Below are 25,123 nucleotides of genomic sequence, written 5' to 3'. Positions count from 1 at the left end.
TTTGGGAGGCCGAGGCGGGCGGATTGCTCAAGGTCAGGAGTTCGAAACCAGCCTGAGCGAGACCCCTTCTCTACCAAAAATAGAAATAAATTAATTGACCAACTAAAAATATATATACAAAAAATTAGCCGGGCATGGTGGCACATGCCTGTAGTCCCAGCTACTCGAGAGGCTGAGGCAGTAGGATCACTGAGCCCCGGAGATTGAGGTTGCTGTGAGCCAGGCTGACGCCACGGCACTCACTCTAGCCTGGGCAACAAAGTGAGACTCTGTCTCAAAAAAAAAAATAAATAAATAAATAAAACAACAAATTTTTTAAAATTTTAAAAATATATTTTTAGGGCCGGGCGCGGTGGCTCACACCTGTAATCCTAGCACTCTGGGAGGCAGAGGCATGCAGATTGCTCAAGGTCAGGAGTTCGAAACCAGCCTGAGCAAGAATGAGACACTGTCTCTACTATAAACAGAAAGAAATTAATTGGTCAACTAATATATACAGAAAAACTTAGCCGGGCATGGTGGTGCATGCCTGTAGTCCCAGCTACTCAGGAGGCTGAGGCACAAGGATTGCCCAGGAGTTTGAGGTTGCTGTGAGCTAGGCTGCCGCCACGGTACTCACTTTAGCCTGGGAAACAAAGCGAGACTGTCTCAAAAAAAAAAAAAAAAAAAAAAAAAATATATATATATATATATATATATATATATATATATATTTAGTACTTAATATATACTAGGATACACTGAACTTAACTTCTAAAAGTTTATAGTCCTGTTGGAGATCTAATTAAGCAGTTACAATTAAGATACAATCAAGCACTTTCATGCTAAGCTTTAATGCTTATATTAGAGATTACTACTAATCTCTAATTGTTTCATAGTAATATTTAAAATGTAATTATAAAAATTTGATTAAAGAAGACTGAAGGTTATCAGAAAGGGGAGAAAAGTTTCCCCTATTTTACTTGGGAGTGTTGAATAACCTGATTCGGGACTCAAGGGGCATATTTCAAGTGAATTGTGTTTGTTGATGAGTGGGATACCCAGGAGAGCAATCTGGGGCCATTCATTCAGCAGATACTTATCTAATACCATACAGGTCCCAAGCATTAACAAGGTTCTGGAAGAGAGGGTGCCAATAATAGTAATATAATACAAAGATAATTAACTTACTGTCTGACAAGGAAAACAGGCATACAAACAACTATATACACAATAACTAGTACAATAGAAAAATCCATAAATTGAAGAGAAAGTTAATAGTACCTGAGTATAGGAGCTGGACTAAGAAAGGGTCAACAGAAGGAACGTGTGACCAAGACGGAGGAAAAACATATGGTTTTGTTTCGGCGCTTGTTTGTTTTTGCTGGGGCTATGTATTATCACTAGAGCAGATTGGGGTGGGTGTGTGTGTAAAGGAAGCAGAGTTGATGGCAGGAGACATGCCCAAAAGAAAGTTCTGTCCTGTGAGAATAGGGTTAGCTTAGGTTTAAAGACAATGATAGCATATTTCTGTTTTGGAAGGGGTGTGAACCTTGTGCTAAGTGATTTACTTATATTTTACAAATGAGGAAACTAAAGTCAGAGAACTTAAATGATGTAGCCAAGGTCACACTGCTAGCAAGTTGGCAGATCTGGAATTCTAAACCTCTCTCTTACTCCACAGTCCATGTTATTTCATTAAATTGAAATTATTTTGTACATTTTAAAAGAAGGATTTCACATGAGTATATCCATAGCGTTAGAAACCAAAATAGAGAATATTTTGAGTTGTTCTTAGTTTGGCTTACTTTGAAACTTATATAGTCATCCCATCTGAAGATATTTTTTATGTGGTACAGTGAAGTTCAGCTAAACTAATAAAATACATCCAGAGTATAACAATTAAGAGGCCCTACTTGACTGTGTTAACCCCTTTGCGAGAAGCAGTTATATATTAAGCAGATTTAAGACTGAAATTCAGCTGAGTAGTTCTAAGTTTTTTTACTTTTATTTTTTTAATTTTTATTTTATTTATTTCTTTTCTTTTTGTCACTGTGTACTTGCAGTCAGCTGCGTAGTTCTCAGTGTGTCCTTACAATTATTTTTTCCTAGGGATTTAAGAAATGGACAGAGCAGGTAGACCACTATGAATTGAAATTATTATAAGCTACTTGCCTGAGAATGCAGGTCATCTCATTGTTGTCATCATACTTCTCTGATTTGGGGATTTTTAAAAAATTAATACTAGCTTTTTTGTTTTGTTTTTGAGACAGAGTTTTACTCGGTCACCCCGGCTACAGTGCAGTGGCATCTGGCATCATCACAGCTCACTGTAACCTCAATCTCCTGGGCTCAAGCAGTCTTCCTGCCTCAGCCTCCCGAGTAGCTAGTTAGGACTAGAGTTGTGTGCCACCTAGCCCAGCTAATTTTTTTATGTTTAATAGAGATATGGTCTTGTTCTTACACAGGCTAGTCTCTAACTCAATCCTGACTTAAGCAATCCACCAGCCTTGGCCTCCCAGAGTGCCAGGATTACAGGAGTGGGCTACTGTGCCAAGCCTAAGCTAGCTTTTTTTTTTTTGAGACAGAGTCTCGCTTTGTTGCCCAGGCTAGAGTGAGTGCCGTGGCGTCAGCCTAGCTCACAGCAACCTCAAGCTCCTGGGCTCAAGCAATCCTCCTGCCTCAGCCTCCTGAGTAGCTGGGACTACAGGCATGCGCCACCATGCCTGGCTAATTTTTTCTATATATATCAGTTGGCCAATTAATTTCTTTCTATTTTTTTATAGTAGAGACAGGGTCTCGCTCAGCCTGGTTTTGAACTCCTGACCTTGAGCAATCCGCCCACCTCGGCCTCCCAGAGTGCTAGGATTACAGGCGTGAGCCACCGTGCCGGCCTCTAAACTAGTTTTTAAACGCCCATTTTACAAACAATTTCAAATGTTGCATTCCATAACAAGTTTTCATAATTTTGTAATTCTCACATTAAAAAAAAATTCTCCCCCTTCTCCCTACAGGGAAATAGAACAGAGGTTTATTTAAAAATAAAATTTAGGCCAGGCAAGGTGGCTCACACCTATTATCCTAGCACTCCAGGAGGCTGAGGTGGGAGGACAACTTGAGGTCAGGAGTTCGAGACCAGCCTGTGTGGTCTCTACTAAAATTAGAAAAATTAGCCAGGTATGGTGGTGTGTTCCTGTAGTCCCAGCTCCTCGCAAAGCTGAGGCAGGAGGATTGCTTGAGTCCAGGAGTTTGAGGTTGCTGTGAACTAGGCTGATACCATGGCACTCTAGCCCAGGTGACACAGTAAGATTCTGCCTCATTCATAAATAAATCAATCACCTTTCAGTGATTATTAGCCTGTACATGAGGCATTTTAAAGCAACTTGAAGTTGAAATTACATTATTACTTTCTATTTATTACTTAATGGGTCCTTCATTGATACCTATCTGATGAACTGCAAAGATTATAGTCAAGCACTGTGATTTTTGTCTAGGATGAAGCCTGTTTACTTTTAACTAGACTGTAGATAGTACTTAATATGATTTGTACTTTTGTTAAGTCACTGAGCTTTTTGCCCTTTTCCCAAAACTGGTCACTGGGAGTCTATGTTTGGGGTGGTAATAGTGGATGGGTTTGGTGTGATAGAGATGGTGTGTGTCTCAGTCCATTTGGGCTGCTACAACAAAATACCATAAACCAGGTGGCTTATAAACAATAGAAATTTATTTCTCACAGTTCTAGAAGCTGAGAAGTCCAAGATCAAGTTACTGGCGGATTCAGTGTCTGGTAAAAGCCTACTCTCTGGTTCATAGATGGTACCTTCTTGCTGTCTCCTCAGAGGGTGGAAAGGAGAGAATGTGCTTTCTGGGGCCTCTTTAACAAGACCACTTAGCCCATTCTTGAGGGCTCCACCCTCATAACCTATAATAATTACCCCCCAAAGGCCCCATCCCCTAATACCATCACCCTCCAGGGTTAGGATTTCAACATACGAATTTTGGAGGCTATAAACATTCAGTTCATTGCAATGCATAGCCCTATAGATACATGTGTCTCTCACATTAAATAAGCCTTAAAAATGTATTTTCTAGAAGTCTGTGATATTAATTTTGGCAAAGTAAATTCCGCTTTCTAGTAGACTTATGTGACTCTTCAAGAAACTTATTACCATTGGAAAAGGAAACTTGTTTCTGATTTTATTAATTTACTAATTTTCTTCATAAGATCCTTTATTCTACAGTCAGCAAAAGGCTGCTTTTGGTTGCTTAACCCTAGATGACATCTCAGGAGGGGCTAATGAATGTGTTGATCGTATCCCCAAACTGTTTTGATAACAATGGGAGTTAGGATATGTTCCTTAGCTTCCTGGGAGCAGCAGTCAATGCCAAGGTAAATATCTATTTAGATTTACAGAATAAATTGATTTTCACGTAGGCATAGTACTAAGAAAATCTAGATATCCTAAGGTGTTTACTGCCCAATACTCACGTGGTATTGGTTAGAATGTTTGGAATCAGCATACCTTAGAACAGTAGTCCCCAGCCTTTTTGGCACCAGGGACCAGTTTCATTTAAGTCACTATTTCCAAGGATAGAGGTGAGGGGTGGGGTTGGGGGACAGGGCTCACATGGTGATATGCAGCCTGGTTCCTAACATGCCACACATGGGTACAGACTGGGCCATGGCCCAGGGGTTGGGGACCACAGTTCTAGAAAGCCTTAACTAGGTACTGCTTTGTGGTCACTTACTAACCAAGAATGTCATCATGCTGCTGGAAAGCTATACCAATAAAAACTTTGAGTAGTCACAGACCACAATAATGGAAGAACTTTCCCCATCACTCACCCCTCAAGTTATCATAGATAACTCTCTCATCCCTCCCTCCCCCATCAGCTATAGATGGCCTCATTTTGAGCAGCAGATTTAGGGTCTACTTATTCTATAGATGAAGTCTTAGAAAAGTATATAAGATCAGTAAACAAGGTTACAGTGATATTGGGGTCTTTCCAAGATTCAGGGAATAAGGTTGCCCTCCCTTATTCATACATCAGAACAGAGATATATGCAAGATCATCTTTAAAGGATGGAACAGCCTGGAGGTCATTATACCAAGAATCACAAAATATTAACAGAAGTAGAAAAAGAGGGCCAGAACTAGTACCAGAAGGCTTTGCTTCCAATGAGTATATCATAAACTAAGGGGAAAAACTTTTGGCATGCAGAAGGAATTTAAAAATTGTGGGTAAAGAATTACAGACTTATATTTTAATCTAGTGGCCTATTACACTGCAAAGTCCCAGGTCTCTCTCTGTTTATTAAAAGAACAACTATATCTTCAAGTCAGAATTTTAGGCCAACAGGTCAGTGGAGAGAACCATTTTCACAGGGTTCAATTAAATATAGCCATGATATTTCGGATTCTTGCATCCTTTATAAAGTTAAACATTAAATACTAAATAGTAGCCTAAGTTCCACAAATTATTTATAGCAGGTTAGTAATATATGCTGGAGAAGAAAACCAAAATATAATTCTTTGGTATATTTCAAGATAGCTATTCAAAGGGCTGCAGACACAGGAATAGCTCTGAAAAGCTGTACTTTTGTAAGACAGACTTGCATCTGTAGAGAAAATCTACATTAGTGGAGTGAATACCAGGTGCAAACACCTTTCTCTGAGATATCCTTATCTGCCTTATCCAATCTAGGAAAGATTATGTCACAGGGAAAGGAGACTAAAGGTCTGACACTTTTTTATATGTAAAAATAGGGTCTTGCCATGTTGCCCAGGCTAGACTAGAACTCCTGGGCTCAAGGTATCCACCAGTCTCAGCCTCCAGAGTAGCTGTGACTATAGGAGCATGCCCTGCTTCATGTTTTTTCACAAGAGTTGAATAAAGAAAATGACACGTGTTTGTGTTCAAATGTTAGTACTTCTCCCACCAAGCTATGAAACAATAATCCATTATCATTCACCTTCATTTCTCTATCAAAAATTGCCCAAGGACCTTTTTTCTTATTTGGCAAAGACTAATTCAAGGCCCAAAATAAGAGGATTATAAAAGGGACAACAAGAACACTACAAAAAATTTATGGAAGATAGAAAAATGTATACAACACGCAAATAAATAAAAATCTAGTTAGCAAGAACAACATCCAGAACCATGAAATTTCAGAGGCATAGTCCTAATTCCAAGACTCATCCTATAGACCCCAATTTAGAATGGAACTAGGCTCCAAAAGGTCCTTGTTCAAATTTGGAATTCAGAAAAATGTTTGCCAAGAAACTGTTAAAAATGATTCCCAAGTTAGCTAGGAAAAGCATTTGAAATACAGTATGTAAATATCAAAAGACTGAATATGTAACAATTTGTTACTCTAACATTGCCTAAGAAATTATTTTCCTAAAGAATTCTCCCAAATGTTATACTTAAGGGAAAGAATTATGAGAGAGAATAAGGAAGTAGGTCAAGAATTCAAGAACTATTCCAAGGTGCTTAAAAAACTTTCAATGGCTTGAGAAGTTAATGATCTACAAGAAACACACAGTATTTTTTTTATAATAAGGAAAAAAGTACTTTTAAAAAGGCAACTTAGAAACACCCATTCTTTATTCTTTATCATTAGCATTACAACAGATCTAAAAGGATTTCTTACTTTTTAGGATTAATCAAAGGAGTCTGTATTTTAAAGGGTACATGCAGAAAGAAGTTTAATTGTGATAACAATGTAAATTGTTTATCACCTGTCAGCAGACTATTGATAACTTGGGTTTATCATCCTTCTAACCACGGCTAATCAGTTTCCAAAAGAACCTTATATTTGGAGTTCGAAAACTTGATCACACACATACAAACTCCTGTGTGATCCTCTTAGGTTTCAAGTACTTCACTGTGTAAAAAAAAATAATACCAACTACTTCACAGTACTGTTTCATAAATACAGTCATATGATGCATAACACTTCGGTTGACAACAGACCACACATGTAATGCCCATAAGATTGTGTCAAAGCCAAAAAATTCCTACCACCTAATGATGTTGTAGCTGCCATAACTTTGTAGTGCAATGCATTACTCTCATGTTTGTGGTGATATTAGTGTAAACAAATCTGCTCTGCCAGTCCCCTAAAAGTACAGCACAATTATGTACAGCACATAATACATAATAATGTAATATATATTTATAACATAAATATATATGTTATATATTTACTACACTATATTTTTATTGTTATTTTAGAGTATACACCTACTTATATTAAAAAAAAAAAAAGTCAACTGTAAAACAGCCTCAGGCAGGTCCTTCAGGAAGTATTCCAGAAGAAGGCATTGTTATCATAGAAGACAGGGCCATCCCTGTCCTTGCCCCTGAAAGACCCACAAGTAGGACAAGATGTAGAAGTGGAAGACAATGATACTGATGATCCTGACCCTGTGTAGCCCTAGACTAATATGTTTGTGTCTTAGTTTTTAACAAAAAAAAGTTAAAAAACAAAAAAAATTTACAATAGAAAAAAGCTTATAGAATAAGGATATAAACAAAGAATTTTTTTTTTTTTTTTGAGACAGAGTCTCACTTTGTTGCCCAGGCTAGAGTGAGTGCCGTGGCGTCAGCCTGGCTCACAGCAACCTCAATCTCCGGGGCTCAGCGATCCTACTGCCTCAGCCTCCCGAGTAGCTGGGACTACAGGCATGCGCCACCATGCCTGGCTAATTTTTTGTATATATATTTTTAGTTGGTCAATTAATTTATTTCTATTTTTGGTAGAGACGGGGTCTCGCTCAGGCTGGTTTCGAACTCCTGACCTTGAGCAATCCGCCCGCCTCGGCCTCCCAAAGTGCTAGGATTACAGGCGTGAGCCACCGCACCCGGCCAAGAAAGAATATTTTTGTACAGCTATACAAAGGTGCCAGGCACGGTCACTCATGCCTATAATCCTAGCACTTTGGATTGCTTAAGGCCAGGAGTTAGAGATCAGCCTAGGCAACATAATGGGACTCATCTCTACAAAAAATTAAAAAATTAGCTATGCACGGTAGGGTGCACCTATAGTCCCAACTACTTGGGAGGCTGAGGCATGAGGATTTTTTGAGCCCAGGAATTTAAGGTTACAGTGAGCTATCATCTGGTCATTGTACTCCAACCTAGGTGACAGAGCGAGAGACCCTGTCAATCAAGTAATAAAAAAAAGTAGAGTCTATGTTTCCTTTCCTTGCCTAAGGATGGGTCTCTGTAACTGCCTTCCTAAAGGAGTACTACTCAGCTGAGCAGAACCATAAGAGATAACACAGATTAGTAGATCTTCTCTTTCAGCATCAAAAACAGCACAGGAACCTTAATTTGTCAAAGCCAGGTGACAGATTTCATCAAATAAAGATGAAGGAAAACTGGTTGCCTTCATTCATTTTGCCACTGTTAGGGACCGGCTTCCTGCACCCCGCCAGGCAGACGAACAAAGACACCAAGGATGCAATCACTCAAGAGGAGTTTTATTTTCTGGCTAGCCAGGGTCCGAGCCCTAGAGTGCCAGCGCAGTGGCCGCTCTTACAGGCAAGGACCCCGACCTGAATTGCGGGGTGCCTTTTATCCCCCCCCAAAGGGCCCTAGCAAGGCACAAACTAATTACGCGCTGGCCATGAGCTGACCTTTGAAGTGATTAATTTTCTTTGAATTCTGCGTGATCCCTGTGCATTCCCACCTCCCTTTTGCCTTTTTTCACAACCCAAGAGATAACTGGAGGTATGAGTATAAACAGATGTGTGCTGTTCGCTAATTGCCTCACCCTACTTCACACGAAGGGGGGGGAAATACCTTTCTTGTTGTGCCACTGAGACGCCGCCGAAGGGCCATCGAGGCGCCCCCACACCACTTAAAGAAATACAATACAAAATGATACAGCAAATTATACAATCTAAAAGATGCTTTTAGGTTGGAAAATATCATGCCTAAAAGGATTCCCTTTATGTAAAATATACATACATGTATATTTATGCATAAAGACTTGTCAAGAGGCCGGGCACGGTGGTTCACGCCTGTAATCCTAGCACTCCGGGAGGCCGAGGCGGGCGGATTACTCAAGGTCAGGAGTTCAAAACCAGCCTGAGCAAGAGCGAGACCCTGTCTCTACTATAAATAGAAAGAAATTCATTGGCTCACTAATATATATAGAAAAGATTAGCCAGGCATGGTGGCACATGCCTGTAGTCCCAGCTACTCGGGAGGCTGAGGCAGGAGGATTGCTTGAGCCCAGGAGTTTGAGGTTGCTATGAGCTAGGCTGACGCCATGGCACTCACTCTAGCCTGGGCAACAAACTGAGACCCTGTCTCAAAAACAAAAACAAAAAAAAAAAAACAATACTTGTCAAGAAAGCTGTTCTTGGCCAGGCACAGTGGCTCACGCCTATAATCCTAGCACTCTGAGAGGTGGAGGCAGGAGGATCGTTTGAGCTCAGGAGTTCAAAACCAGCCTGAGCAAGACCCCATCTTTACTAAAAAAAATAGAAAGTTATTAGCAGGACAACTAAAAACATATAGAAAAATTAGCTGGACATGGTGGTGCATGCCTGTAGTCCCAGTTATTGGAGAGGCTCGACGCAGAAGGATTGCTTGAGCCCAGGAGTTTGCAGTTCCTGTGAGCTAGGCTGCCTCCACAGCACTCTAGCCTGGGCAACAGACCAAGACTCTGTCTCAAAAAAAGAAAAAAGAAAGCAATTCTCTGAAACACTAACAGTGGTAGTTCAGGGAGAACATTTCTTCTACTGCATATACCTTTCACTATTGTTTGAATCTTTCTTAAAAAATTAAGAGTAGGCTGTCTTCAAGAACAGTAAAACCATTATTTACAAACTTTAAAAGAAAGAGTAATCAATGTAATCAAATGCTATAGAGACAACTCTAAGATAAAGAGTGAAAATGTACCCACTGGATTTAGCAACAAAGTTATCACTGGAGACCTTTGCCAGAATTTTCAGTGAAATGTGGAGGTAACAAAAAGACTGTTGCAGAGTGAATGTAAGATAGACAAACTGAGACAGGATAGAAAACTTTTCAATAAATTCATCTATATTATGGAAGAGAAGTTAGGATGGTTATTTCCAGGAAGACAGAATTAGGAGAGACGTTTTTCAATATAGGAGAGATATGATCATGTTGATTTATTAATGAAAAAGTCAGTAAATCCTAACATTCATACAGAAATTCAGAAGACCCAGAATAGCCGAAACAATCTTGAAAAAAAATGTTGAAAGATTCACATTTCCCAATATCAAAATTTATAACAGAGCTACAATAATTGAGACAGTACATTACAGGTATAAGGATAGACATATAAACTAATGGAATAGAAGACAGAGTCCACAAATAAACCCTCACATTTATGGTTGGTTGATTTTCAACAAGAATGCCAAAACAATTCAGTGGAGAAAGAACATTTTCTGTAACAAATGGTTCTGGGATAAGTGGATATCTACATGCAAAAAAATAAAAGTTGGAGCCTTACCTCATACTGTATATTAAAAAAAAAAACAACACTAAAAAATAGATCAAAAATCTAAACATTATAGCTGTGAACTAAAAATAAAATCTTAAGCCCTCTGCTAACTGAATGGATCCCTCTCAGCCAAGAAACACCTTAAAACTAAATTCCTAGCCATGATAGGATGGGAGCAATAAAGGAAATTACATGTGTATGATTTCCCTTCATAAATATTCATGAGTAGTCCTCCTATAGCTTGTTGAATATGTATATTTGACTGACCCACTCAGTATAAAATCCTGTTCTCTTTTGTCTCTTCTTATGACACACGTATGCCTAGCTTCCAGCCCAGGGCTCTGCTTCCCAACATGTTGGAATGTCTGCCCAGCAGGTTGCTACCCTTTTTGAGAAATGAAGCTCTCCTTTTTCCAAAGTATAAATCTCATCAATAATTGAAGGGACCCACGGAGACCCCCAGCCCCTCCCCCCATGATCAGAGGTCAATGCACCAAAGTCTGCACGAGCCCACTGTTAGCTCAGTTGTCTTCCTGAACTCACTGGGAGAAACTCAGGTAAGCTCCCCTGGATCCAAGATATCTCACTTTTAGGAGGAAGATCTTGGAGACTTTTTCTCTCCACCTCTTCCCTTCATTTCTCCCTAGTTCCCTCCATTCCAGATGATGCAGGGAATGTCTTTGTTGGCCCTGGGGTTGTAGGGGAGTGGCTACTCCAGTTTTCTCAGTTCTCTCCATTCCAGATTCCAAAGGGAATGTCTTTGTTGGCCCAGGGTTTGGGTTTCTGGGTTGGGGGCTACCTCAGTTTCCCTGGTTCCCTCCATTCTGGAGCCCAGAAGTAATGTTTCTGTAGGTCCCAGGCTTGGGGGAGACCCAGTTGGATTCAGTTGATTTACAAAGGGTTTATGAGGACACTCATGTTTTGGCATTTGGGGAGGACAATCTCATAGAGGTAAATGCAGCTATAAAAACTTTAGTTCTGGCCGGGCGCGGTGGCTCACGCCTGTAATCCTAGCTCTCTGGGAGGCCGAGGCGGGCGGATTGCTCGAGGTCAGGAGTTCGAAACCAGCCTGAGCAAGATCGAGACCCCGTCTCTACTATAAATAGAAAGAAACTAATTGGCCAACTAATATATATAGAAAAATATTAGCTGGGCATGGTGGCACATGCCTGTAGTCCCAGCTACTTGGGAGGCTGAGGCAGCAGGCTTGCTTGAGCCCAGGAGTTTGAGGTTGCTGTGAGCTAGGCTGACGCCACGGCACTCACTCTAGCCTAGGCAACAAAGTGAGACTCTGTCTCAAAAAAAAAAAAAAAAAAAACTTTAGTTCTAAGAAAACGGTCTCTCTGATCCACCGCCATCGGAGACACTAGTGACTTACATGCTTAAAAACTATAAAAAATTCTTTTAAATGTTTGAAATCTAACCTAAAATGATTTAAAATTTTGCCAGCCATAATTAAATCTTAGGAGATCTCTAGTTTATCTGTGCACTCAATTACAATAAAGAGGCTTTCAAACCTTCCAAAACAGTGAAGATAACGGGATCATAAGTCTCTCATAGCCTCCCTTAAAGAGGGTGATTTAAAGTGAAATGAGACTCCAAAAAAAGGGTGCATGTGAAATATTTAGAGTCAACTCTTTCCTTCCTACCTCTCCCTCCATCTCTGCTCCTAAACAATTGTTTTCTTCCCAACTAGCTTTTTAAAAAAATTCCTCCAAATGTTGACCTTTGTTTTTTTTTTTCTTCTGTTAAAAAAGCTCCTACAATACTAGCTCCTTGGAATGGGACACAGCTGCCTAACTAAACTGATTTATTCATAGAACTAAGAAATTAACTAAAGACAATATGTGATGATATGTTTAACTTTTTTTCCTTGTTATCTTGATATTTTTTTTTTACTCTTTTGCCTATCTCTAATAATCTCTAACCCAAATTTCTCTAAAACTATCAGTTGGGCTTTTAATATATAAAACTTTTAGCTTCAAAATAGACTAAAGAGATTAGAAATGTTTTGTCCCAAGCTACATCTGGACTGCTGCAAAACTGGCCTTTATGGAAAAACAAATTAAGAGCTTCATCTTTAAAAGTCTAAGGGAAACGTTTGCCATCTGTTTTCTCTGAAAGCTACTGTGTTTCCCTGAAAATAAGACCTACCCATAAAATAAGCCCTAGCAGGATTTCTAAGCATTTGCACAATATAAGCCCTACCCCGAAAATAAGACCTAGTGATGGCCGTGGCTACACAGTGTATCTGTACAACCCTTGCATTTCATCGCGGTAAAGAAGACCAGCAGCCCTTCTCATCTGCCCCATCGTAACAGCTACTATCCCAGAGGTGACCGAAAGGTGCAGGCAGCCCCACCAACAAGGTGGGCTCCCCCTGTCAGGTCCCGGCCATCCTGTGCGTGCTGCAAGCTGAAGCTTTGAGGGGAAAATAACACATCCCCTGAAAATAAGCCCTAGGGTGTCTTCTTGAGGAAAAATAAATACAAGACCCTGTCTTATTTTCGGAGAAATACAGTATTACCCAAAGGGCTTCATTTGCATAACAAGACCACTTTTTGCTAACTAGTCCAGATTCTCCTACCCCAGCCTCTTTTTCTGCTTTCCAAGCTGTAAATGACCTTTACATTCCTGTCTTCTTCCACCTGTGTGTGACACATAAAGCTTTTTTGTATATAAAGGGCTCAGACATGTGAAATATATATAAATATATATATACATATATGTATATACATTTTTTTTTACTTGTTCCATTCTCAATGACAAACTTATATTTTTAGTGTTGAGCCCCTAGATTCTGGTGTCTGGATAGGTAGCCATGGTAGGGCCCAGAGACATGTTCTCTACAAGATATAACCAAGCCAGATAGGGGCCCCTTCTTTCCTTCCCCAGCTTTGCTTCCTGGTTATTCTAGAAGGGGCTGGATCCTCCATGCATCTTGTCTTTTGTTCTCAACGGTACACCTGGTATGTAAATTCTGGACACAGACAGGCTCTGCCCTTCCTAGCCATCTTGGATGCCACGTAGCTACTTAAGACCTAAGGTGACTGAGAGAAGGACATTGGAGATGACATCTGTGTTACAATTTCAAAATTCTTTTCAATAATTAAAAATCATTAAAATTGATGGGGAGTAAAAAAAAAAACATAAATAAAATTATTAAAATTTAAAGTCATTATGCTGAATTTAAAAAGATGGTCATAAAATGCCTGAATTATTTATAAGTAAAATACTAAAACATTCATTATTAAACATAAGTTTAAGTTCATATACTTTTTTTTTTTGAGACAGAGTCTCATTTTGTTACCCAGGGTAGAGTGAGTGCAGTGGTGTTAGCCTAGCTCACAGCAACCTCAATCTCCTGGGCTCAAGCAATCCTTCTTGAGCCACTGTGCCTGTCCAGTTCATACACTTTAACTTATTTTTATTAATATATAATATAGAAAACTAAAGATATTTAGATATATTAATAAAAATTGGGAACTTATAACAGCTCAAAGTTTAACTTCCTAGATTTTTCATCAAAAATAATGAAACTGTCCTTTATAAAATTAATAAAGGGCCACAAGGTAGGGCCTAGCACGGTGGCTCACACCTGTAATCCTAGCACTCTGGGAGGCTGAGGCGGGCAGATTACTCAAGGTCAGGAGTTCGAAACCAGCCTGAGCAACAGCGAGACCCCTGTCTCTACTATAAATAGAAAGAAATTAATTGGCTAACTAATATATATAGAAAAACTTAGTCGGGCATGGTGGCGCATGCCTGTAGTCCCAGCTACTCGGGAGGCTGAGGCAGCAGGATTGCTTGAGCCCAGGAGTTTGAGGTTGCTGTGAGCGAGGCTGATGCCATGGCACTCACTCTAGCCTGGGCAACAAAGTGAGACTCTGTCTCAAAAAAAAAAAAAAAAAAAAAAAAAAAAAAAAAAAAAACCAAAAAAAACCCTTTCTCCCCAAATTTTCAGGAAGATGGATTTGAGAACTTCCATCTCCTCACATGGCACCTGTGATATTAAACTCTTTCTCTGCTATAACCTGCTGTCTCAGTGTATAGCCTTCCTCTCGAGCAGCAGGCAATGAACCTGGTTGGGCTATAACAGTAAGGGCTACTAAGAGTTAACATTATAATTTATACGTATAATTAAAGCTACTAATATAAGAGAAAATTCTATACACAAAATATAAAAAATTAGATTTTTTTTCCTAGAAAAAGTAAAACTTTTTGTTTTTAAAATCTTTTAAATTATCACTTTGGCTAAGTAAGTGACTGTTTTATAGTAACCTATAATCCTGTTTTATGACAATAAGTGTTTATGATAAAAATGTTTTAACCCTTTGATATTTAACAAACTTTCCAAAATCAAAATTTTTTTTTTTTGAGACAGAGTCTCGCTTTGTTGCCCAGGCTAGAGTGAGTGCCGTGGCATGAGCCTCGCTCACAGCAACCTCAAACTCCTGGGCTCAAGCAATCCTGCTGCCTCAGCCTCCCAAGTAGCTAGGACTACAGGCATGCGCCACCATGCCCGGCTAATTTTTTCTATATATATTAGTTGGCCAATTAATTTCTTTCTATTTATAGTAGAGATGGGGTATCACTCTTGCTCAGGCTGCTTTTGAACTCCTGACCTCAAGCAATCCGCCTACCTCGGCCTCCCAGAGTGCTAGGATTACAGGCGTGAGCCACTGCACCCCGCCCAAAATCAAAATTTTTAAACTGTCCTTTTGATCTCAAACTGGCTGTCTAAAAATCTGAGAGATGCATTTGACTTATTCAGTATGTTAAAACTATACAAGAAGCACTGTCAAATATGAAATGATATTTAACTTTCCTGAGGTCCTGCAAGAACACCTTCTTTTTTTTTTTTTTTGAGACAGAGTCTCGCTTTGTTACCCAGGCTAGAGTGAGTGCCATGGCGTCCTAGCTCACAGCAACCTCAATCTCCTGGGCGCAAGCGATCCTACTGCCTCAGCCTCCTGAGTAGCTGGGACTACCGGCTAATTTTTTCTATATATACTTTTAGTTGGTCAATTAATTTCTTTCCAATTTTAGTAGAGACTGGGTCTTGCTCTTGCTCAGGCTGGTTTCGAACTCCTGCCCTCGAGGGATCTGCCCATCTCGGCCTCTCAGAGTGCTAGGATTACAGGCGTGAGCCACTGCACCTGGCCAGGAACACCTTCTAATGTACAAACTCCAGGATAAACTGTTACAAATACTAACATTTGTTTTCCTATATAAAAGCTACTTCCAATTTAACTGAAAATGCTTCGAGTTTAACATCTAGACACTTCAGCTAGACACCCACTGGACCCTAATTAAACTGGCTCACTTAAACAAAAACCCTAACGCATTTCTGAAGATTGCTAACCTAACCTCAAGCAAGGCAAGAATTAATTACATGTGGCTGAACTAATTTTCTTTTAACTATTTGTTTAAAACATTGCTATTTGAGAAGAAAATATATTTTTCCTTCTTTTGAGCTATTTATAGCTTACAACAAACTGGTATATTTTGTATACAATATGAAATATTAATTTTTCTCTCTACTTGATTTCTCCAAAATTTGGCAGCTATTCATAAGTATTCTTATTTTATGGAAATATAATTATTTGTATAAGTTCAGTAAGAATCTGTTTTTCTTTTTATAACAGGATAGAATCAGAGATACTGGTTATTTTTCCAAGGCTTTGATTGCAATGGCATATTGTCAAATATGCCCAGATTGCTTTGAGGAATCAGGTTGACTTTATAAGGCCAATAAAGGGCCTCTGGAAAAAAAAAAGAAAAGAAAATACTGACCTCATCTATAACATTTCCTGATCTGTGTTAAGTAAAGAATGTCACTTTCTAACAGGTCCTGAAATCTCAAGTTACTTTGAGACCTCAAAAAAGAGCAATTTCCCAATTCATACAGGTATCTATAGGCAGTTAAATCCTTGGCTCAGTTCCAGACCTTTAAGTAACCTGACATTCAAAAAAAAAGGAGGTTCCAGCAAAGCCAATTTAAAAAAGAAAGCCTATGGCCAATGACTATTCTTATTGTACTGTATGCAAATAATCAAGTACATAAGACTAAAATTTATTTTATAAATAAGGCAGTCCTACTATGATTTGTCTTTAATAAAAATAAGAGAAAATTATGTCTTTAAAAAAAAAGGCCCATTATTAAATCCCAAGCCTTGTCCTTTTTAAGTTTTTTATTATTTGTCCAAAGTTTGGACTAAATCCTGGTTATTTCTTGACTACAAAGGAAAAAAAAACAGGTCATAATTTTCTTCATGACATTTTTATTTGACTCCCTAAAGGAATAGGTTCCTTTTTCCATTTTGATACCCAAATTCTTCTTCTCTAATTGTCAAATTATTGTTATTTATCTCTCATTTTATGTCGAGAAAACCAAAGTCATAATATCCTGAAGACTAGAGATAATCCAAGGAAGCCTATAGCATCTTCCTCATCTAAAATCTCACTGGGCCTGGCTTGTTTCCATTGCAAATGCCCTGTCACTATACAGGCAGACCTTCCCTCCTCTAGGCCCAGGGACTATTGGGGAAGAGGGAGGCATGTGAGACCGTAAAGGCCAGTTTAAGGGATGGAATGGTCTTAACAAAATGCCCATGTTTATATAACTAATCACTACAAGTCTATAACTAAAACCTAGACTACAGTAGCTTGATGCTTATAAATTAATTTTATAAACATGCTTTTAACTTTTGGTTTTCAACTATATTGCTTTAAATGTTTTAAGGGGTTAATGAGTGCCTGTCTACCCCTATTTGAGTCTGGCCCAAAATGTTTAACTGGCTGTAAACTTTTATGGCACTAAACCTCCCCTGGGCCATGAGGGTCTCACTGAGGGAATAAATAGACCAAGGGCAAACAGCCATTCCACCCCGTCAATGATGGAACAAAGTAAAGTCTGGCCATCACTACTGCCTCTAGCATATCTTGGCCAAAGGGGGGGGGGGTGTCTGTGAACTAAAAATAAAATCCTAAACCCTCTGCTAACTGAATGGACACCTCTTAGCCAAGGGGCCCCAGAAACACCTTAAAACTAAAATATAAAACTCTTGGGAGGGAGGAAATAAAATATAAAACTCTTGAAAGAAAACATAGGTATAAAACTTTATGACTTTAGATTAAGCAATGATTTCTCAGATATGACACCAAAAAGCACACATAACAAAAGAGGAATACGCTGGTTATCATCAAAATTTAAGAATTTTGTTCTTCAGAGAAAACCACCAAGAAAGTAAAAAAGACCACCACTCCTAGAAAGGGAGAAAATGTTTGCAAATCGTGTATCTAAGAGAGGACTTGTATCTAGAATACACAAAAAACCTTCTTACAATTCAACTATAAAAGACAAATAACCCAATTTAAATAGGGGCCAAGACTATGAATGGACATTTCTCCAGAGAAGACAAATGGCCAATAAGCACATGAAAAGATGCTTAAGATCAACAGCCATAAAGGAAATGCAAACCAAACCCCAAAAAGATACTAGTTCACGTCTACTAATCAAAATGATATGTAATGACAAATGTTGGCAAAGATGTAGAGAAATTGGAGCCCCTGTTCCCTCTTGGGAATGTGAAACAGTACAGCCACTTTAGAAAACAGTCTGACAATTCCTCAAAAGATTAAACAAAGAGTTACCATATGACCCCAGCAGTTAGGGTACACTGAAATTTGTACACAATGCTTATAGTAGCATTAGTCATAATAACCAAGGAGGCTCCTGCCTTAGCCTCCCAAAGTATTGGATTACAGGCATGAGCCACCTGACCCAGCCAGAGTGACATATTTAAGAACAACTCTACTTTCTTTCTTTATCACCCTCAATAAAACTGCTTGCAAGTTCTGCAAAAACTGGCTGCTTGTCTAGCATAACACAGTAAGCAAATCCCACACAGTTCTATAGGCTCTGGATAATTAAACAAAAGCCTCTGTTGTTAACATAAACTCAATCAGGTTGTACAGAAACTATGGAAACATATGTCTTTGCTATTAGTATATTTTACAAAATTTACAAGGCTGTGTAAATAAGAATTCCAAACAGCCTTCTGCCTCTCACCTCTAAGCCTACTTTGAAGGACCTTGGACATTCCATTCACTAGGAGAATAATGTGTGCTACATTGTAGTGCATAAAGATATAATGTTCAGTACTGCCATCAAGGAGTTTACAAGCTTGCTGTACAGAAAACAATGTACTAGAGATATGGTTAATTATAACATGTAAAATGATTAAATGCCCAAAAGAATTACATGAGTTTTAGGCTAAGGAGTTTGAGAAAAGGGAAAAATCAAGACTACTGAAGTATTCAAGGAAAGTGAAAGATAAAATATCCACATAATTCTTCCCACTGCTACTACTTGCCATCTTAGGGAGTTTCTTTGTGGTCTTTTCAAGGCCTTTAGATTAGAAACAATTTTTCTTTTGTTCCTTTCACTATTCTAAAACCGTATTAGATGTGCACTATTAAAATGTACCATATAAGCTTAATAAAAGTCACATTTGAAGCAAATATATTTAAGAAGTCTATTTAGAAAAGCATAATTCACTTTTAAATATTGATGGAAGTGGCACTGCCGGTATCTTTCTAGGAGAATCTGAGACTATCTTTTTTACATATTTAAAAAAGAAATATATATAATTAAGCTCCTCAAAAACCTAAAATCCAAAAATTAGATGGTTTTTTATCATCTTCTAGACACTGCTAAGGACTGCCAAATAACACTGAAATGTGTTTTGACTAGCACTGGTTTTAAAATGCAAAGTCATTATGAGTCTCTTCCAGTCAGTGTATAACAGCAAAGAATATACAATTTCTCTAATGATTCTTTTTACAAAGAATACTTTGAGTGGTCCAGGTAACTTACTAATTCACTGTTTCTAACCTTTTCTCCAAAATGTTACCCCCACGCACACTAAAAAAAAAAAAAAATCAAGAGAGTTAAACATTTATGTGTCATGACTAAACCATATAATTTCAACTAGTTCCTCACATGACCTGATTAACCTTTAACTTGTCCTTTTTCCAGTTTCCTAGGCCATTGTTCTAAATCCTTAAGTCCTTAAGTCATGACTGTATCCTCTTTTTTCCCCCGTCTACCAGGCTACAGTGCAGTAGTGTCATCATAGCTCACCGCAACCTCAAACTACTGGGTTCAAGGGATCCTCCTGCCTCAGCCTCTCAAGTAACTGGGACTATAGGTCCCACACCATCAAGCCCAGCTAATTTTTCTATTTTTAGTAGAGATGGGGATCTTGGTCTTGCTCAGGCTGATCTCAACTCCCAACCAAGCAATCCTCCTGCCTTGGCCTCTCAAAATGCTAGGATTATAGGCGTGAGCAACTGTGCCCAGCCTGTATCATCATTTTTAACAAGAACCTTGCTTCCAATCTCTACATGTAAGCATATTCCTATCTTAGAAGCCCTTCCCCTCAAATCCATATCCCTCTCTCTGCCCCTTCCACAATGAAACATCTTCAATAATCCACATTTACTTGTCTACTTCTTACCTCCTAATTACAATATTCAAGCCACTCCAATCTGTCTTCCACATCCACTACTCCACAGAAACTGCTCTAAGGACATTAATGATACCCAAGCTGATCAATTTAATGGATATGTTTTAGACCTTATCTATTCAATCCTCTCAGCAGTATCCAAGCCAATTTACTATTCCCACCTTGATATCCATGACCACCACATTCTTCTGGTTTTTCTCTTACATCTCTAGTATCTCTTTTCACTCTTCAATGCTGGCTTTTCCCTCTGCGAATTCCTTAAATGTAACTGTGGTAGTATAAAATCTGTCCGCAAATTCTCCTTTCAAAAGTTAGAGCCTAATCCCCCTCATCCTGCTTGAAATTCCCATCCCCAGGAGGATAAGTAGAATCTAATGATTCATTTCTAATGAACAAAATAAGGTAAAAGTGATGGTCTGAGAGTCAGTCAGAAAAGGCATTACACCTTCCTCCTTACTCTCACTTGGATCACTCCCTCTGGGTAAAGCCAGCTGTCCTATCACGATGATACTCAAGTAGCCCAATGGTGAAGAACTGAAGCCACCTTCCAACAGCAGTAAGGAACTGAGGCTTTCTGCCAACAGCTGTGCATGTCATCCTGGAAGCTGACCCTCCAGCCCCAGTCAAGCCTTTCAGATGACTGCAAACCTGGCTAATGTATTGACTGTAATTTCAAGGGACTCTAAGCCAGAACACACAAAGTTCTGATCCACAGAAATTATTATAACAAATGTTTATTGTTTCACATTGCTAAATTTTAGAGTAATTTGTCACAAAGCAACAGACAACTAATCCAATGGTGTTCTTCAGCATCCTATCAAAAGATCTATATTTTTCTTACACACTCTCCATATATGAAAAACTAATTTTTATCTGCAGCCCAGATATTATTTTTAGAGACAGAGTCTTACTCTGTTGCCCCAGCCAGAGTGAGTGCTGTGGCATCAGCCTAGCTCATAGCAACCTCCAATTCCTGGGCTCAAGCAATCTTCCTGCCTCAGCATCCCAAGTAGCTGGGACTACAGGCATGCGCCACCATGCCTGGCTAAATATATATATATATATATATACTTTTTTTTAAGTTGTCCAGCTAATTTCTTTCTAATTTTTTAGTAGAGATGGGGTCTTGCTCTTGCTCAGGCTGGTCTCGATCTCCTGATCTCAAACACTCCTCCTGTCTCAGCCTCCCAGAGTGCTAGGATTATAGGCATTAGCCATGGCACCCAGCCTGCAGCCCGGATTTTTGTCCTAAGCTCCAGACTACAACATATCTTTATGTCAATTTCAACATGTCCCACCTTTTTCTCCCACTCTATTCTTCCTATCTTCCCTGTTATCATTCATCCAGCTCAAATGGAAAACCTGGATATCATCACTCTTCTTCCCCTTTCAATCACATCCAATCAATCAATAAGTCTGGAAAAACCAACCTCTCAGTAATCATAGTATTCTTTTAACCACTTCGGTATGGTGCTCAACAGCTGCGAAATCTTGCCTACAGCCGGCACTCATAGTCTGCACGATAGTTTGTGCTGTGCATTGCCAACAAATCTGTTTTGCTCTTATGTGATGAGGAAAGCTTTAAAGCACTGAAAGCTTGTTTTACTTTACAGGAAGCTTTACTTGTAAATCAGAATAGGTAACATATACATATGTTTTTATTATGTTATTTTTAAATGTTCACAATTTTATTTTGATAAATGAAAAATTAGAAAAGTCATATCATGGCTGTCAGCTAAAGTCAATGCTTGGCTGTGCACCTTCATATCACAGCTGTCAGCTAAAGTAGCTGTGCGTGTTCATCTGTGGCTATCAACTACAGTCGACACTCGCCTGTGCACGTTCATCTGTGGCTGTCGACTATAGCCAAGGCTTGTACCGAAGTGGTTAAAAAACTACACATTTCACCTGTACCTACTGATCAATTTTATCATCATAGAGAGGCATGACATGCATCTTGAATTGATACATTCCACCTATGAAGTATTCTTGCCCCAAAGAAAAAAACCTGAATTTTATTAAGCTTTAAGTTCAAATTATCAGTTGATAGAAAATACAAAGGACAGCTGGGAGTGGTAGCTCACAACTGTAATCCCAGTGACTCAGAAAGCTGAGGCAGGAGGATCACCTGAGCCCAGGAGTTTGAGGTTGCATTGAGTTATGATGGCACCACTGCACGCCAGCCTGGACAACACAGCAAGACCCTGTCTAGTAAGTTAGTCAATAAGTAAATAAATTAAAATACAGGACAGGGCACCATGGCATGTACCTGTAATCACAGCTACTTGGGAAGCTAAGGTGGGAGGATTCCTTGAGCCCAGGAGTTTGAGACCAGCTGAGCAACTTAGTGAGACCCTATCTCAAAAAATAATAAAAGTTTTAAAAATGAGAAAAAGAAAAGAAAAATATTGAATTCAATAAAAGTTGATTTAAAAAAAAATAAAGCACTGTACTCCAACCTGGGAAACAGAGTGAGACCTTGTCTCTAAAAAAGAAAAAAAAAAAAAGAAAAACTTAGCCAGGCATGGTGGCTCACACCTCTAATCCTAGCACTGCGGGAGGACAAGGTAGGAGGACTGTTTGGGAGAATCACCTGAGGCCAGGAGTTTGAGGTTGCAGTGAGATATCATAATGCCACTGCACTCCAGCCCAGGCAACAGAGTGAGACCCTGTTCAAAAAAAGAAAGGAGGAAGAAAATACACAGGACAAAGGAACATGTTTAAACATATCAAAAAGATGCCTCCAGGGACTGTACTAGCGATGGACACTTTGGATCGAGTTGTGTGTTGCGACTCAAAGAAGACTAAGACTAGTTTACTGTAATTGGGGGCCATACAGCTAATAGAACACAAAGTTCAAAACTAAAAGAGCCAAGAGATTCCTTGAGAACAGAGAACCAAAACTCAGTGAAAATATTAAAAATGCCATGCTGATTAAAGGAGGAAATGCAAATACAACAGTGACACAAGTACTTAAGAGATGTGTATGCCCTGAAGAAACCATATGGCATTCTGTATAAAAAGAAAAATATTACAAGACCATTTGAGGATCAGACATCACTGGAATTCTTTTCAAAAAAGTCAGATTGTCCAGCAGAGACTGTCACAGAAAAAAAAAAAAAAAAAAAAAAACAAAAAAGTCAGATTGTTCCTTGTTCCTGTTTGGTTCCCATAATAAGAAGCGGTCAAATAATCTAGTAATAGAACAGTAAATGTCGGGAGGGAACGAAACCCATGTTAATATTTGCTGGTGATGATTTTGATGTAACGGAAGACTATAGAAGACTAAAAGTCTTCTTATTGATTTTTTCAGAGGACCCACAGTACCGAATATCTGCCTGGCTGGATTAGAGTATGTTCTGCACTTCACTGCACTGAGTGGGAAGATTTACTTTCAAAGCTATAAGTTGCTGTTGAAGAAATGTGGTTGCAGAACACCATAGATTGAATTGGAAGAGATGGGACCCTCACTGGATCTAGTTCTGAGGAGGACACACCTGGCATCAGATGACCTTTATAAATTAGCTATAAAAATGCCAAAAGCTCTCAAGCCAAAGAAGAAGAAAAATATCTCCCATGATACTTTTGGTACAACTTATGGAAGGATTCATACGCAGAAGCAAGACCTGAGCAAACTACAAACCAGGAAAATGAAGGGATTGAAGAAGCGACCTGCAGAAAGGATAACAGAAAACCAGTGAAAAAAAGCAAAGAGAATTAAAAAAAAATGATGGCGCTTAGCCAACAAAAAAAAAAGGAAAGAAAGAAAGAAAAAAAAAGATGCCTCCAACAAGATGGAGAATATGGAAAATTCTACAGAGTAAGTGACCTGGTTTCTTAAACAAATAAATAGCGAGAAAAAAAAGAGGAATGGGAGACCTATAGATTAAAAGGCACTCAAGACACAGCATGGTGACTCACACCTGTAATCCTAGCACTCTGGGAGGCTGAGGTGGGAGGATTGCTTGAGCTCAAGAGTTGGAGACCAGCCTGAACAAGAGTGAGACCCTGTCTCTACTAAAAATAGAAAAATGTTTGGCCGGGCACTGTGGCTCACACCTGTAATCCTAGCACTCTGGGAGGCCGAGGCGGGTAGATTGCTCGAGGTCAGGAGTTCAAAACCAGCCTGAGCAAGAGCGAGACCCTGTCTCTACTATAAATAGAAAGAAATTAATTGGCCAACTAATATATATAGAAAAAATTAGCCAGGCATGGTGGCACATGCCTGTAGTCCCAGCTACTCGGGAGGCTGAGGCAGAAGGATTGCTTGAGCCTAGAAGTTTGAGGTTGCTGTAAGGTAGGCTAATGCCACGGCACTCACTCTAGCCTGGGAAACAAAGCAAGACTCTGTCTCAAAAAAAAAAAAAAAGACAGAAAGAAAGACAGAAAGAAAGACAGAAAGAAAGACAGAAAGAAAGACAGAAAGAAAGACAGAAAGAAAGACAGAAAGAAAGACAGAAAGAAAGAAAGAAAGAAAGAAAGAAAGAAAGAAAGAAAGAAAGAAAGAAAGAAAGAAAGAAAGATAGAAAAAATGTTTAGGCACTATGGTGCACGCCTGTAGTCCCAGCTACTGGGGAGGCTGACATAGGAGGATCGCTTGATCCCAGGAGTTTGAGGTTGCAATGAACAATGATGTACTTTAGCCACTGTACTCTAACCCAGTAGACAGAGTGAGACCCTGTCTCAATCAATCAACCAATCAATAGGACTCAAGAATTTTATGTGCAGATCGTATTTGGAATCCTCACTCAAACCAACTGGTAAAGAAGAGATGTTTAAGACAGTCATGAAAATTAAACAGACTAGATATTTGATATTAATAAATACTACCACTTAGCTGTAATAATGATATTTTGATAACATTTTTAAAAGAGAGAGACCTTAACTTTTAGTGAAACATACTGAAATATTCACAAGTGAAATAATGTGGTGTCTGGGATCTGCTTTAAAACAAACCAACGGTTAGTGAGAATCTCATGAAAGGGATGGGTATGAAAAGAAGAAAATATGTAAAAGAAAATTAAATTTATTTTAAAAATTCTTTAAAACAAAAAAACCAATGGAGGAAGAAGTTGAAACAAGAATTATTAAAACAAGATTGGCCATATATTGACATTTATAC

The 25,123-nt window shown here is 38.9% G+C and overlaps 1 protein-coding gene and 1 pseudogene across 5 annotated transcripts in view; one reads left to right on the top strand and one right to left on the bottom strand.

Moving 5' to 3' along the window:
• Positions 1–25,123, bottom strand: part of OSBPL9 (oxysterol binding protein like 9) — a 174,162-nt gene that overhangs the window by 144,819 nt on the left and 4,220 nt on the right. The gene's annotated exons all lie outside the window — the stretch shown is intronic.
• On the top strand, positions 23,236–23,732 carry LOC105877603 (ribosome production factor 2 homolog pseudogene; annotated as a pseudogene).

The sequence above is a fragment of the Microcebus murinus genome, chromosome 2, assembly GCF_040939455.1.
Source record: "Microcebus murinus isolate Inina chromosome 2, M.murinus_Inina_mat1.0, whole genome shotgun sequence".
Classification (NCBI taxonomy): domain Eukaryota; kingdom Metazoa; phylum Chordata; class Mammalia; order Primates; family Cheirogaleidae; genus Microcebus; species Microcebus murinus.
Note: the sequence above shows the minus strand (reverse complement) of the source record. Positions and strands in the feature narration are given on the sequence as shown.